Source organism: Pleurodeles waltl, chromosome 5, assembly GCF_031143425.1.
Source record: "Pleurodeles waltl isolate 20211129_DDA chromosome 5, aPleWal1.hap1.20221129, whole genome shotgun sequence".
NCBI lineage: Eukaryota > Metazoa > Chordata > Amphibia > Caudata > Salamandridae > Pleurodeles > Pleurodeles waltl.
The window spans coordinates 1,188,588,129-1,188,604,928 of record NC_090444.1 but is presented as its reverse complement, the minus strand read 5'-3'; the positions used below and the strand labels follow the sequence as shown (position 1 = coordinate 1,188,604,928).

General features: G+C 43.8%; 1 protein-coding gene across 2 annotated transcripts in view; it reads right to left on the bottom strand.

Annotated features, from left to right (window-relative positions):
- QRSL1 (glutaminyl-tRNA amidotransferase subunit QRSL1) overlaps positions 1–16,800 on the bottom strand; it is a 166,720-nt gene that overhangs the window by 48,872 nt on the left and 101,048 nt on the right. The gene's annotated exons all lie outside the window — the stretch shown is intronic.

The window sequence follows — 16,800 nt, the reverse complement described above, 5'->3', positions numbered from 1 at the left end:
CCGCCAGACCTTCAACACGCTATTATCAAGGTAATTCAGGATGGCTATGATTCTTACCGCCCGATCTCACTGTTAAATACTGAAATTAAAATACTGGCCACAATAATGCCAACCTGGCTCTTGAAGCTAGTCACCTTGCTGATCCATGGGGACCATTAGGGCTTTGTGCTCGGCAGGTGGACTAGGAATAATGTAAGATGGCTCCACGACTGGATGGCTGAAATTCGGACTAGAGGTGAGCCCCATGTATTTCTATCCTTGAGTGCGGAAAAAATGTTTGATGCTGTACACTGGCTTTTCCTCCATCAAACGCTGTGGAAATTTGATTTTGGCCCCAAATAGAGGAAATGGTTAGCGCTGCTATGCAAGCCCCAACGGCAATAGTGTGGGTCAATGGTACTATCTCTTCGGCCTTCCCGATTGAGAGAGGGACCCAACAGGTTGTCCCCTGTCCCCTCTCCTCTTTGCTCTCTCTATAGAATCCCTGGCATATACAGTCTGTGGTCATCCTGCAATATGAGGCTTTGATAGTGTGTGAATTGCGCAACATCCTGATGGCTGATGTCCCACTTGAGTCAAAATATATCCTCCTACGTACACCAAATGATGTGGATGTCCCCCAAGCCAAGCTTCTCCTTAATCATTTGGGATTGGTGGTGGCAAAGAGGGATGTTGCCAGGTACTGGGGGTGCCGAAGGTCCCCACAGTAAAAGATTGAAGAAAACTGAAGAATATTACATGGCTGTGGAGAAAGTTACTTATACAAAGTCTGTGATCTCCTTAGGAAGTATTGTGGGCTGGACCGTGTTGATGATGAGAACGGGCCTTGACTGTCTTTGGCCATAGGTGACTACAGTGATGTCCTCTACTGTAATTATTGCGTTGCTGAAAATGTCATTATGTGAATGTAAAATGAGCTGCTACACCGTACATCCCACTCTGTGGTGTATTACTGTTTGGGATGCACGTTTGCATCCTGCTATGCTGTATATGCAAATAAAAATAAGTAAACTGTTTCTAAAAAACATACACTGTTGGAAATACATTACTGCAAAAGACTGTCCTCTAAAATGTAGAGAACGTCAACAAATGTACCAGTTAAATAGACATAGAGAACCGTGACCTTTTCCATATATTCAAAACAAAAATGCTCCTCAGGAACAATTAATTGAAATAAGTATCGTTTTCAATAAAACCATCCTCTATTCAAGAAGCTAATAAAAAAGACTGGAATACTTGCTGTTGCTCTCTGATGCCTGACTAACTAGCCCGTTATGCTCCATTTTTCTAGCCCAATAGCTTTGAATGTCCTAGCTTTCACTTGTTAGGAAGCTCAAAATTTGTAGGAACACCACAGAGCATTGAACAAGAGAAGGGAAAGGTAAGCATTTTATGTTATGCATCTAGCTTAAGGCTGATTAACCCTAATAAGGACGCTCTCCTGAGAGAGTCTGTATGTAGGCATAGCTTATGAAATCTAAAGGCCACTTATGACCTGGTTCTGACTGACACATCCCTTCTTGAGAACAGCCTATAAGCATCATTTTCCCTAGAAAGGCTGAAGGAGAATTTCATCATATAAAATGTACTCTTTGATGAAGCTACGATATCAGCTCAATAGGACTGAGACTCTAGCAGCATTCTTGGAGACTACAGATGTGCCACAAACTTTCCAGGTTAATATATCTCAGTGTTTGCTCTCAATCTGGATGACTAGATAATGTGGAGTGTCCTTTCATAGACAGTCTTGGTCAGGCACTCTGTATATATTTTGTAATCATTCTGAAAAGAGAAGATTCAAAACTTTGGCTAAAAAAATGTCTATCACAGGTTCAAGAAGAACTTGAACCAGATGTAGATTATTTTTTGAGGGCGTGCGGTGTTGTAGGGTCTCAAAACTGACTGAAAACATGACCTACAGTGTGGTATTTGAGTTGGCTGTCCTCAAGTCAAAACTTCCTGAAAAGTCTATACAGTCTATCTTTCTGTGGATTTGTATAGTGTGCTAATCAGCTGTGAGGGTATCCAGATGCTGTTGCTGCATGGGTCAGCCAGAGGACTCAGCGAAGAGCCAGGTCTTGAGCTGCTTTCTGATGGAGGGGGAGGCCATCAGGTAGAGAGCGTTCCATGTCTTTAAAGCCAAGTAGGAGAAGGCTTGTCTTCCTTGGCTGCTCCTGCAGATACTGGGGGTGTAGGTGAGACAGACTGAGGATGAACAGAGGTCTCTGGCGGGTAGGTGGTATTTCAGGTGGTGGTTAAGGCATGGAGGTCATTGGCTGTGTAGAGCTTTGTAGGAGAGTGTCAACAGTTTGAATTGTGTACAGGGAGCCACTGGAGGTTCCTGGGGCTTCGAGTCATGTGTGTGTGTCTTGGGGGGTCGAATATGAGCCTTGCTGCTGTGTTCTGAATGAGTCGGAGTTTCTTGGTGAGAAGGGTAGTAAGACCTGCTGTAGTCTAGGTAGCTGGTGACGAGGGCCTGAGTGACCAATCATCTGGTGTCAGTGGGTAGCAATTTGAACATCTTGTGTAGGAGGTGGAAGGTACGGAAGCAGGCGGTGGAGACTGCAATGACCTGCTTCTTCATGCTTAGTTTGTTGATGATGAAGACTCCTCGGTTGCAGGCATTTTCTGTCGGGTGGGAGGAAGTTCAAGGTCTGATGGCCACAAGGAGTTGTCCCAGAGGAAGGAGGAGTTTCAGAGGAGAAGTACTTTGGTTTTCTCTGTGTTGAGCTTGAGGCAGCACTCTTTCAGCCAGTCAGCTATGTTGCTCAAGCAGAGTTCGAAGTCAGTTTTGGCCTTTGTATGTTTTTCGGTTAGCAAGAGGACGAGCTGCTTGTCGTCTGCGTAGGAGACAATGTGCAGTCCGTGGCTTCTTACGATGTTGGCTAGGGGGATCATGTAGGTCTTGAGGCTAAGGGAGGAACCTTGGGGAACTCTGCAGATGATGTGCTTAGATTGACAGGTGAGGGGGAGATGGATGGTCTGCATCTGGCCAGTGAGAAAGGAAGCTATGAGAAAAGAAACTATTCATTTCAGGATATCAACTTGGATGCCCATCTGGTGGAGTCTCTTCAGTAGGGAGTGGTGGGAGACAGTGTAGAATGCCGCTGATAGGTCGAGGATGACTATGGCAGCTGACTGACCTTGGTCTAGGAGGGTTCTGATATCATCTGTGGCAGTGATCAGGGCGGCCTCTGTACTGTTATTTTGGTGGAATCCAGCCTGCAATGAGTTTAGTAGGTTGTTGTCTACCTGGCATGTTGCGAGTTGTTGGTTAATGGCTTTCTCCAGAACTTTAGCAGGGAATGGGAGCAAGGAGAAAGGTCGTAGTTTTTGAGGTCGTCTCGGTTAGTGGAGGGCTTCTTGCGGAAGGGGGTTGATCCTTGCGTGCTTCCACTCGTCAGGGTAGGTGGCAGTGTTGATGGATGCGTTGATGATGTCCGTGAGTCGGCGGCTGATGGAGCTGTGATGGGGGAAGGGGGGTCCGTAGGGGAACCCGAGCAGATGATTTTCATGATGTCACTGTTTATCTGGGTGGTGATCTGATTCCACATGTGGATTCCTTGCATGGAAGGAGAGTCTGACCGGTTGAGGAGGCTGATGGTGATTGTTGCCATGGGGTGGGTTGCGAAGTTACTGTAGATAGTAGTGATTTTGTCGTGAAAAAAGGTGGTGAGGGAGTTGCATAACTTTTGCATGGGGTGTACGGTGTTCTCTAGTGCTGTGTGGTTGGCAAATTCCTTGACAATGGTGAAGAGCTCTTTGCTGGTGTTGGTGCTGTCATTAATGCGGGTGGCTTAGGCTTGCTTTCCGGTGTTCTTTATGAGTTTGTGGTAGTGGTTGAGAGTGTCCTTGAGTATGGTGCTTTCTGCGGGGAGTTTGGATCGGTGCCATTTCCTCTTGAGTTGTTTCAAGGGGTGCTTGGTGGTGCAGAGCTCCGGTGAGTACCTGCTTGCTTGTTTGGAGGTTCTGTTAGATCTGGTGGGTTTGGCAGGTGCGGCGATTTCTGTGCAATGTGATATTTAGGTGGAGAAGTGTTTGATGTCTCTGTCGACATCCGTGGTGTGCTCTGGAGACTTGAGGTGGGAGTGCAGCAGGTAGGAGTTGAGGGTGTTGGTCCATAGGTGCTCATTAATTTTGCTCCAACTTTGATGCATGGGGGGTATGGGTGTTCTGTTCAGTGTGACAAGGTAGTTAAAAAGGAGGGAGACATGGTCGGTCCAGGTGAGTTTGGAGGTGTGACTGTATTTGATTCTATTGATGGAGGTAAAAATTAGGTCCATGGTGTGTCCATGTCCAGCGGTGTGCGTGGGGTCCGTGATTATCTGACAAAGTCTGATGGTTCCCAGGTTGTCTAGGATGCTGGAGGTGTGGGTGTCCTTGGTGTCCTCTAGGTGGAAGTTGAGATCTCCAAGGAAAATATAGTCATTAGTGTTGCTGACCTGTGAGGGATGATCTCGGTGATTTTGTTGCAGAAGCCAGGGCAGGGTCCATGAGGTCTGTAGGTCAGAGTGCCTCTGATGGTGGTGGTATTGTTTATGTTGAGCTGGAAGTAGAAGTGTTATATGATGGGTGTGCTTATGTCTTCTGAGGCTGCCCCATTGAGGATGTCTTTTTAGATTATGACGATGTCTCCCCCGACCTTGTTGATGTTGCAGTGGACAATCTTGTAGCCCTCGAGTAGGGCTGCAGCGAGACTAGGTGCTGAGGTCTTGTTGCACCAGGTTTCTGTGAGGAAGACTAGGTCGAGTGAGAGGGTGCTTAAGGGGTCCCATTGCTCGGTCTTGTGTTTGGTTAGTGAACTTTTGTTCAATAGAATGCAGTTCAGTTGGTGAGTGGTTGTGGTGGCTGGAGACAGCCGCTCTTTGGGGTGCGCTGGGAGATTGGAGGAGCAGGAGAACTGGCAGTAGCGGCAGATTAAGGGGCCAATGGTCGAGCGTGGGGAGGTGGTGCAACATCTCATGGTGGGTGATCGAGCATTGAGGGAGGTGACACACTAGACTGTAATGCAGGATGAAATGTGGGTGAAAAGACATCCAAAGTGTTATCCAATTTAGCATCTTTCCACCGCTGTATGAGGACGACTGAAGGAATGATGATGCAGAGTGTAAGATCTTGCACTAGTAAGTGGTTGCAATCTCAGAGGGTTCTGAACTCCTATGACTAAAAGGGAACAGAAGTGGCTTAGGTCACATTGGCATTATGGCTCACATCCATGCCATGACAGTGGCCTTTGCTTATTGAACTGCCATCTTTAGTAAGCAGCATGGCTGCTGGCGCATCTCTGGTCAAAATGTTTCATGCAGTTTTGGTTTCTTCTTAGGTGGAATTTTAACAGAGTTAGTCTGAATCTGAAGAGTTTTCTGGAGAGAAGTGAGGCCTTAATGTTCAGTGTTAAAAAGCGTTGATGTCCCTGCCATCAAACAACGAAATCAACATTCACACAAGCTTCAAGGTTAAAGGGATCTCTAATACCATGGAGCTTGAGTTCAAGAAAGGTTAGACATTGTTGCTTTTCTCTATGGATGGACTATAGTCAAGAAAACACTGTAGAACGCTGAGTGTTTTACTGGTAAAGATGAATGATTGAACCAGGAGTGTACATTCTGTTTTTCAGACCTCTCCCGCAGAGAACTAGCTCGGTTATTAAACTTTGAGGATGTAGAGAAAGAATCTTTCCTAAATATCCACTTCTGTGTCCTTCTTAATAAACTTACTTTGTTCTAATTTTTTCATCCTCTGAGGCGAAGTCCTTCATGCTCCATGAAGGTGCTTCTCAATATTTTCTGGCAATCTGGGCATTCCTTTTTCGTGTGTGAATCTGTTATACACATCACATGAGGATATTGCACGGATTTCTCCCCTCTGTAATTGTGATTACTATTATAATTCCTTCCCCTTACAGGAAGGGTGTCTCACAAAGAATGAAGACATTCTTCACAGCTGTGAAGAAAACATTTGAGATTACTTTTCACAGCAAACTAGCACTGCTGTAAAAAACATCAATATAAAAAAAGAAAAGTGTAGGAAGAATCCCCATGAAAAAGTTGCAAGGGCAGAGGCCAGTAGTTCAAGATCCTGCTCACAGGAGTCAGAAAAAACAGAAGTTGAACTTCCAGGATAGGGCATTGAGGGACACAGGATGTGCTGCTTCAGTTAAAGGAAACTCATTAAAATGTTATTGATTGGCTTATGTAGCTTTAGAATAAAAATTTTAAAAAACATGGAAAAAGGTTAAAAATACAGTGTTACATTTTCAACTTTAAAAACATACTTCTTGGTCTCCATTTTCTATATTGCTGCTGGGTTTCTCTTCATTAAGTGGGTACCTATTTGAGTAAACAGCTTTCTAATCCATATTCATTTTTAGTTGTTATGGACTTCTTTTAAATAAAACAAAAACGTAATTCAGTTAATGTAGCATTTAGATAGGTACATATTTAAGAATTAGACAGAAACTTATACAAAATAAAATATTTTTGAAAATAATTCGATCTCTTATTAAAAGTGCTCTGATATTCTGTACATGAGCGGCACAATTCAGGGTCTATAACTATCAATGAAGTTCCATGATGGCGAAGCCAATTTTGAGAATTGAAAAGGCGTCTGTGCTCCTTGCTAAAGGAAATAAATAAAATAAATATTATACGGGGTCTAAATGAATATTGTTTACCTTAAACGTGCTTAGCAAGGTATTCTATGTGTAGTTTGCTGCTCTACGAACAAGAGATACTTTGGAACACCTTAATTGTTTCTATTCCTAGTACAATTTTTTTTTTCATTAGGTCTTGCAACATCTTGTTTTCCCTTTCCAGTTCTGGTTCCCGATGTGTGACTCATGGCTTTTTTCAGCACTCCGCCTAAGGTTGCTCTTTAAAATTGTCACAGCTGCACCCCCTTACAATCCTCCCTCAGCCTTCTCGTCTATACACAAGAGCATCAACTGAGGTGGTGAGAAGAGCGGGCAATGCAGCCATCTGAAATGGCTGTCGTGTGCAGAAAATATCTACTAATTGACATATCCGGCCCGTGGCTGTCAGACGTAGTCCTGCAGCCTATGTGATTAGCAGATGGAGGATGGGAAGACTGAAAAAATAGACCACTGTGGCAGACAGATGCAGGCTGCCGCCCGACATAAAACGAGGCGAGGAAGACAAAACGGGACAGTAAGGCATGGGATGGAGCAACAGTACTGCGAGTCATGATGAGAAACAGTCCCTGACTTTCCTTAACCCATTTTTCAACTTTACAAAAGTACACCAAGTCAAGGATAAAAACAGAGAAAGGCATTGCTTGTTAACAGTTGCTCAACTGTGTAATAGCACTACAGGAAATTAGGAAATAGAATTTTAGGAAAACAGCAGAAACGTCGTTGGCTTATTTGCAAGATTCTACCATCCAAGAAGAACAACTATGGCACCTCGGACAAGGGAAAGTGGTGAGGTGCCCGGGTAGACTATGACTAATCGTTATTATATGCCTCTATGCTTTAAAAAAAAAAAAAATGCCAGAAAAATTGACCGCTGTGTGGTTATATAATTAGACTATGTAGATGTTCATGGGTTACCTCATATATGGCAGTGCTGGGTGTGTGGGCGTCATTCAGTGTTTGTCGTGCTATGCCTGAGCTCCACCTATTACACAGATCTGAATTTGTCTGAGTTTAGACTATGGCAATACTCGAACCACGGCTCCATGCTGACCTCGATCACTTTATGGAAATCAAGTGGACCCCACTGGCATACAAAGCATCACTGTCATGTTCTTACTATAGCAGTCTAACAAAACTATATTGTTATTTGTCACAGCCGAATGTTCTTATTATTGTGCACACCATCAAGTAAGTAAAAGAAAATATTTTTGAAAAAGATATATTTTGAACAACCTTTTTTAAGGTGTAACTGAAAGCAGAAGTTAAAGTCTGCAGCATTCATGCACGGTTTACATATTCAACTTTTGTATTTAACACTTCGAACAGAAATGTACATTTTTGAAAATATATCATTGGTGTATAGGGAAATAAATAGGCTGGGTGATTTTACAAGAAACAATGTGGTTATAAATGCTGCGTGTTAAGTACCCAGTTGTAGGACAGCAAGAAAGAGCAAAGACAGACAGACCTGCATACAGTACATCACAGAGCAAATACAACAAACCAACGCAGTGGAACGATATCTCCCTACTTGAGATACAAATGCAAAATTAACATATGTGCACTATTAAGTTAGCCAGTGCGATTGTTAACCATCCACAATCCTTCAAGAGCCACAATGTCAGCTTTTGCGTGATTTTACATGCTTGAGTCTTGGGATGGCCCCAATGGTCACCGGCAGGGTGTGTCAGCAGGTGGTCCTAGAAGGTAGAATCCGAATGGTGCACACAGCGGTTCAGGTGAGGTTGGGAGATGTTGATTAGGAGGTCTTAGATTGAGGCAGGACATATACCCAGGTAAGGTTTCAAAAAGTTAGTGAAGGAATTTCCCATGAAAGACTGAGGATAGCAATTATAAGTTGGTGCAGGGTTCTCTCTGCCTTAGTGAAAAGCCAACCAGCATGGTGACAGCAGTGTGAGGAAGCAGTGTTTATAGTGTAGTGTTGTCTGCCTATTGAAAAACTGTAGGGCTTTGTCAAACGGACAAAGGAGTGCCCTCATAAAGAGTCTTACTACAGTAATTAATAGTCTTTTGTTTCAGAGAAAAGTCTGTCCCATACATGATCAGAAGGGAAGCCTTTTGTTCAGTCACCTATTGTGGCAAATATTATTTTTATGCCTGCTATACCCGTGTCTGAACTACTGGCGCGAGTGCCAATGAGTTATGTTTAACTCAAGATCATTTCATTTCAGATAAGTTGCTTACCAACCAGCTAAGATTCCTTCACTTCCCGCATAAATTTGCAGCCTACCAGTTACAAGTACAACAAAATGGATCCAACCACAGTATGATTTTCAGGACATTGACTCTATATGTTCAGTGACAAAAACAGAAAGGCATCCATTTTAATTACTTTTGTAGTCCTCCTAGCATTTCAACAGATTTCCAAAAAGTCAATATGCCAGCAAATGGATGCAGTAGAATTCATGTGTATCCTCTCAAGTGTAATTGACTAATTACCGTTTACTGTTAAAACTGGAAGAAATGTGCTTACCGGAGTTGCACCAAAATACTGAATCGTGAAGGGCCTCTTATACTGTCATTCAAAACAATACATGTCAAGGGCTACTGAACTAACATCAAAAGAGCAATAATGTTATTTAAATGGTATTTATGAAGTCACAACAAGTAACAGCCAACTTCAAGATTTAGGTTTAGGGTAAAGTGTATAGTTAGGTGAGAGATGTGGCGAGGGCTGGGCTTAGTGTTAAGGTTACTGTGAGGGAAGGGCTAGGGATATGAAAGGGAACTTAGTTTGAGGTGTTGTATGAGAAAAGGTTAAAATTAGTATTAGGGGAATACAAAGAGCTATGGTAAAGAGGAAAAAGCAGAAATGTGAGATTTATTTTGGAAAGTCATCAAACAATGGCAAGAGAATAATGCAAAAACAAGGATATTGATGGAATCTGGAGATTAATAACTCTAAGATTAATTCTTCAAGTTGAAACTCTTTAACACACAGCAACACCAGGTTTCCCATAGAAGCTATAGGCTACTAACATGGATATTGTCATGCTTCCGCTATAGCACATAGGTGCTCCATTCCATTGCACATAGGTGCTCCATTCTTCCTTCTCCAAAGACTGAAAAGAGACTCAAATGTGGTAGAAACAAAACTCCTACATCTTAACATACGTGATCTTATTACCTCCGCCCTCCAAGCTTCACACTCTACTGCCAGCCAGACACTCACTTTCAAGGTACTCTGTACTGATCACAGAGCCAAGTACAGCAAGGGCCTAAGCTTACTGCACATACTGAAAGAACTGAAACTGCCCTGGAGCTTAACCATGGATAGCCTTCCCACCCTACAAGAGGGAACACATGGGTGGACCTTCTTTCCCATACGGGCAACAAAATTATGGAACTCTAGCAGCAAAGAAAACAAATATTCAAGGCCCGAATAAGATTTAGGAAGGCAGTAAAGACCTGGGTCTTCCTTGGTTGATGAAGAAGGATCACCTGAACCAACAAACAGAACCACCTCCCATCTCAAGGCAGGTATTGGCGACATATAACTATGAATCAGAAGTCTCCAACAGGTCGAACACGAGCTAGGAATAGCGCTCATCTGGCTTCTGAGTAGCTTGCGCATGAATTGCCAGTCAGCTGGTTTAACAATACGCAGCTGTAAACGTGGTAAGGCAGCACTTGTGCAGGCAAGGTCGCATACATCTGCCACAGATCATAATCACAGTACAACTGTAACTAAATCTCCCACAAGAATAGTAGGCATGTCTAACATGCACAGTAAGCTCTCACTCTCCTCTCCTACAGTACAGGCATAAGTGCAGTTAAACTTTCACAGCATGATGCCAAGGTCAGCTACTGCCAATCACTCTGAAATTCCAAACACATCCAACATATTCCACCAGTGCATTCTAACACCTTGCAACCAGGCATCATAACAGCTTATAAACGTAACCGTTTTTTCTTTCAATCCATTTCACTCCTTTAAATAACCTGGAGCAGCAGCATATGAAACAAAATAGCACACACCTGGTTATTATGCTGGACAGTGATACGCTCACACATACACTCACTGCCTTTCAACCATGCATCACCTACATTGTAGGGAGCTATCCATTCAACACAGAACCTGCCTGGCTGCAACAGTCAGGCAAAATCTAAATATTCAAGTGTTAAAACATCACTGGGAGTAAATGAAGTATAAAGAAAAAACATGGCCATGGGAATTAACATGCTGTATTATTTGATAAACTGTATATACCATCTTTCTTCAATTGTACTAGTACTGCCCCTGCCATTTTCATGCTCATCGCAATGCTGCCTCCCTGACAGTCCCTCCCACCTCCTAGGACTACTAATGAAGGCTGTGACATGACCTCCAGTGAGTAGCCTCTAACCTCGTTCCAAGCACCCCTCACCTAGCTGCCTCTGAACAGTTCCTTGTGACTGCAGCTTTGCACTCAATCACTGAGGCCGCCAGTTCGAGGCTGCTGTCTCCCAAAAGGTGATCCCCATCATTTGTGCCTCCTCGCTCACATACTTGGGTTCTTTTTTGCTGCATCTGTCTTGTCTTTGCTTCTGCTTTCTGTTTGTGCTACTTCTTTTTTTTTTGTTTAATTGTACTGGGTTTTGCTTTTTTTCTAGTCCCCTGGCTGCATGTGTGCTTAAGCTCCTGTTGCTCTCCAGCACCTGCTGTTTTTGTGCCCGTCACCCTCCCACCTCCCTGACAGCCATTCCTACCTCCCGGGACTACTTATGGCAGCACCAAAGGTGCACCAAAGGCACGCCTGTCTGTGCCCATCTGTGCATAGATTGCGCCCAGTGCCAAAACCCATAAACAAACTCACACCCAAAGATACCAATCCACCAATCTCCACACCCTCAACACCGAACGTGACAACAACTGCTACATTGCATCACCGTAGCACACAAAGGGACCTTTTTCCTGCGCCTACTGCGAGCTCTCCTCCACCACTGGACCTTCTGCCACCAACACCTAGACACCCACCTTCTACAAGATACCTCTGGGCCGTCTCTAATGTCCCTGTTCAACACCAGATCACTCTTCAAACATGCAACCAAAGACTGGGACATCATCTCCATCCCTGCCCCCTTTATCACAGAAACCTGGCTCACCCAGCTTTGGCCCAAGACATCAACATGGCTACGCCCTCCCTAACCTCCCCCCGGCTACAGAATGAAACACTGTGACTACCCCAACAGACACGGAGATGACGTTGCAATCATACACAAGGAATCGCTCGCCTGTACCATCACCAATGACATAACATCCCCAATCATGGAATGCAAGAACTTCCAGCTCTGAACTGTCAACAACATCACAATCAATGGCCCCAGGGGTGTGGAATTTAAGAAAATATCTACTTGTCCATGGGACAAGTTGCTTCTTAAATCTACTTGCCCCTTTGGTGCCATGTAGTGCAGCGACAAGTTATGGCAGTAATCTCATTATGTAAGAGTTATGATAATAGCCTCTCTGATTATGCCAGGGCTGATATTATAGTAGGGATTCAATACTAGCAATTTCAAGCCATACTATAGCAATTTCCTCATTTTGCCACCTTTCCGCAGATCTGCATACTGGGGATGGAGGAAACAGTAAGCAATAGACCCAGGGCTGAAATGTCTTTGAGTCTGTGCAAACCTACTAACTTGCATTTTAAGGAATTTCACCAGCTCTTCTCTGATCTTTTCCCATACTGATAAAGGTTGTAAATGTACTCCTAACAAGGGCAGAAGTAGAAGTTCTTCCATGGTTGAGAAAAAGTGGTTGGAAGGCAAGTAAAGGCTCAATAGATTTTTGCATGAGCAAATCTACACCTGGATATTTGCTTGTGCTAAAATACAGTTTACAAATATTTTCTAGGAGTACAATTTCCTTATCTACTTCTGTAAATTTTTGTGAATTCATGAGATATACCACAGGTCAACTTTTGTGACCTTCTTTCTTTAAGAATTGGGTCCCTAATTAGGTCTGGCATTAACCAAGACATTGTGTTTTTATTAAAACTAAATTTCTCTCTCTCTCTCTCTCTCTCTGTCTCTCTATCAGCTAGCTTTACTGTGAGTGATAGCATTCTGATCTTCCACAAGGAGTATATTGGCACACAAAGTAGTTTTGTTCAGTGCCAAGAACTACTGTGGCAACGTGTGCTTTTTGAGACCCAAACCTTTTTTTGCTTTTTGCCAATGTTTGTTAAAACGGGGAGGGCCTGGAAGCTCCCACAACAACAAAGTGTTGCAAAAGCCATGTCAAAACGCCATGCATTGGCAAAAACAAAAGACCAATGTTGGATGGTTGGCTTTGCCAGTGCTTGATAATTTTCACGTTTCCCATAATCTTGTTAAACATGGTTACATTATTTTCCATTTTGAATATTTATTGGAAATAATAGCATGAATCAACACGTTTTACTAAATGACGCTTCAAATAAATAGTACTTAAAATTTCACAGTAGCAAAACGTTTTATTCCTAGTTGCATTTTTTTCTGCAAATTTTATTTTGAAAGCAAAGAATCATCACTATTGCTTACAAGCTTCAGCAAATACTTGCATCTATTCAGAGAGCATTCTGGGAACTTTATACATAGTCTCACATTGTTAAACATTTTAAATGTGTGGACACTTTTTTTTTTCTTCTGAAACCACTGTCAGTATTGCAGTGTGACATTACACCATTTATTTGGAGCGCTCAGCCTAATAATAAAGGCTTTGCATTCATGAACCTCAAATACAAGTTCGAACAGCATCATTATATGAACACAAATATTACCTCAACTGCAGACAGTTTCCTTCCCTGTAAACTGGCAGCCAAAGGGTTTGTGCTGCAGGGGGGTTGGGCTTGCTTGTTCCAAGGACAAAATAAAATAAACATGAAAACTTGTTGTACTTGATCCCAAACAATATGGTCTGGGCATCGGGCTATAGGAATTCCAAACCGGCCTCAGCCACACCATTGCAGAATTTTTCACCCCACTAGCCATCGAATCTGAACACTATGTTTTCCTGTGAGACCTCAATTTCTACCTGCATGACACCACTGACACCAACTCCACCGACAACTACAGCCACACCTCAGAACTCACCCAGTTGGACCACTCCATTTCACACTTCACCCCCGCTTCACTGCACTGCACCATTCTTAGCCACCTCAACCCCCCCTTCTCGCAGCAGGACCAAGATCACTCAGCAGCAATGGATTGACGCACTCAACATCTCACAACCCAACATCACCACCAACGCAGATCATACTGTACACAACTTTAACAATTGGATCATCAGAGCAGCTAACTGGGTCGCCCCAAACAAACAAGCAAAGACCCACAAAACCACCAAGCAAGCCAGCTGGTACGCCCTACAACTTAGCGAGGCAAAACGCAAATGCAAACAACTTGAAAGAAGATGGCACACCAGCAAAAAAATCACTAACTGAGCCACCTTCAAAATCAACCCTCAGCGACTAGTAATGCCAGATTAAACTGCCATAAAAGCTGCCCTGGCCCACCAGATCGAAACCAGTGCCAACAGGACCAAAGAGCTTTCCATCATCAGAGAGTTTGCATGCTCGTCAGCTGTCGAAAACTCCACCCCCTCCCTCCCACGAAACTCTGCAGGCCCTCGCCGACCACTTCCACAACAAGATAGAAACCATCTACAAAAAATTAGATCCCCAAACCTCGAAACCACCCATCACCTCATCCACCACCACCGCCGACCACTTGCTCACCACAGCTCAGCTCAGAGCACCAAACATGGCCACTCTCATGACCTCCATCCACTCAGGAGCACCTGCTGCCCTCCCTGCCCCCACAGAATCTTCAACCTCAGAAAAGATTAGATCAGCTACCAGCTCACCACCGTACTCAACACCTCGCGCTCCACAGCCACTTTCCCAGAAGCCTGAAAACATGCAGAGATCAGAGCCCCCCTCAAGAAACCCTCTGCAAACTCCAGCGAACTACCGCCCCATCTCCCTACTCCTGTTCCATCTATATTCTTCCCAAGCAGGGTTCAGAGCCAATCACAGCACTGTGGCAGCTCTAACCACTGCAACTGATGACATCCACAATCTACTTGACAGGAGGGAAACAGCCAGCCTGATCCTACTCAACCTCTCTAATGCTTTCGACACCATCTACCACCACACTCCCACCAGCAGACCAGATTTGGATCATTAACGATGCACTTAAGTGATTGGCACCCAGAGAGTCAGTCTCCTCCCCTTCACTTCACAAGCCAACCACACCATCTGCGGCGTCCCCAAGGGCTCCTCACTCAGGTCAACCCTCTTCAAAATTTACACGGCACCACCAGTAGACATCGTCACAGCACAAAACATCAATATCGGCTCCTACGCCGACAACACACAGCTCATCCTCTCGCTCTACAGTCCCCATCCCAACAAAGATAAACTTTCACAACTGCATGAGAAGTGTTTCCACCTGGATGAAGGACAACTGCCTGAAGTGCAACACTGACAAAATAGAGGTGCTGATCTTCGGCAGACAATCAACCCTCTGGAATGACGCCTGGTGGTCTTCGGAACTAGGACCCACCCCATCACCTAAAGATCATGCCCGGAACCTCAATATCATCCTTTACAGTGAACTCTCCCTGAGACGACAGGTGAATGCCGTCTTCTCAACCTGTTTCCACACGCTCTGCATGCTCCGCAAAATCTTCAAATGGCTCCCCCTCGACACACAGAAGACAGTGACACAGTCCCTCATCACCAGCTGACTAGACTACAACAAAGCACCTTTACGTAGGCACCTCAACCAAACCCCTGCAATGACTCCAAACAGTCCAGAATGAAGATGCCTGACTTATCCTCAACCTACACAAGAGAACCCACATCACTCAGCACCTGAAGAACCTCTACTGGCTCTTGATCACAAAGGATGCCTCTTGAAGCTCCTAACTCATGCCTACAAAGCCCTCCACAAGCTAGGACTCGCCCACCTGAACCACCACCTTCACCAACAGCCCAGGATCCTACGCTCTGCACACCTCGCCCTCACAGAGACACCACGCATACGCCGCTGCTGCTCAGAAGGACGCTCCTTTGCACACTTCGCCATCAAGACCTGGAACGCTCTCCACCTCCACACCATCTTTGACCCATTCAGGAAGGGGCTGAAGACTTGGCTCTGCGAATAACATCCGCAGCAAGCGCATGTATACCATCTCAGATGATTAGCCGTGCTATACAAATACTGACTGATTGATTGATTGATTGACTTACTTTAATTATTCCGCCCTGTTCATTCAAAATATATTCTGAGCTGTAAAATATGAAAGAAAATGTACCTGGAAGGGGGCGGACGGTGGAAACTTTAAAATTAAACAGTCACAATTTAAAGCTGTAAACAGCATAACTAGATTCCTGAACGAATCAGTTAGCAGAACAAAGATATCAATCTTACTTTGCTCATGCCTCAGACAGCAGCACTGATAATGGCATAAAATGTTTGTATCAGTATTGACGATACTTGCCTGCACCTAGTTTGTGAATTAACAGCTAAAGCAGCAAGCACCCTCTTACACCCTTCGACACCAACTAAACAACTTAAGCAGTTGAGTCCACAAAGTGCATGAATATCTCTCTTATAGAGGATTTAAACATATTTTGAAATACAATTACTTTGTGTCCCAAGATTGGCAAGCTAGTTTCTAAACAATACACATGAATAAACCTTTGATTTTTGAAAAATAAACTAAATTCTTCCAAACAAAAACCTTTTTTCATGGAATACTATTTTTTCTTAAAACACTAGCTTTTAATTTTTAGTAATAGATTGGGTTTCCAAACAACACCTTTGTATTTCTCTCACATATTCACAATTAATACTGCACATGGACTGATTAGTCCTGCATGCCTTCGCATGCAATGAACAGCCATCATGTGCAAAATGTTCCCGCAATTATGCCAGTGATTACCATAATTATGTCAAGAATGCCCACAATATGCCATGTTTGGGCATTAAATTGTCTGGGTCTTAAAGGTCAGTCACAGCTGACATCATAATAGCAGCCTCTCACAGACAATTCATTTTATTACTGGCACCATTATGCCATGGCATAGTTATGTTAGGGATGTGCTTCTGAATGCTAAGGATAGCTACAGTTTGCCACAAATGTACTGCACTAAACCAGT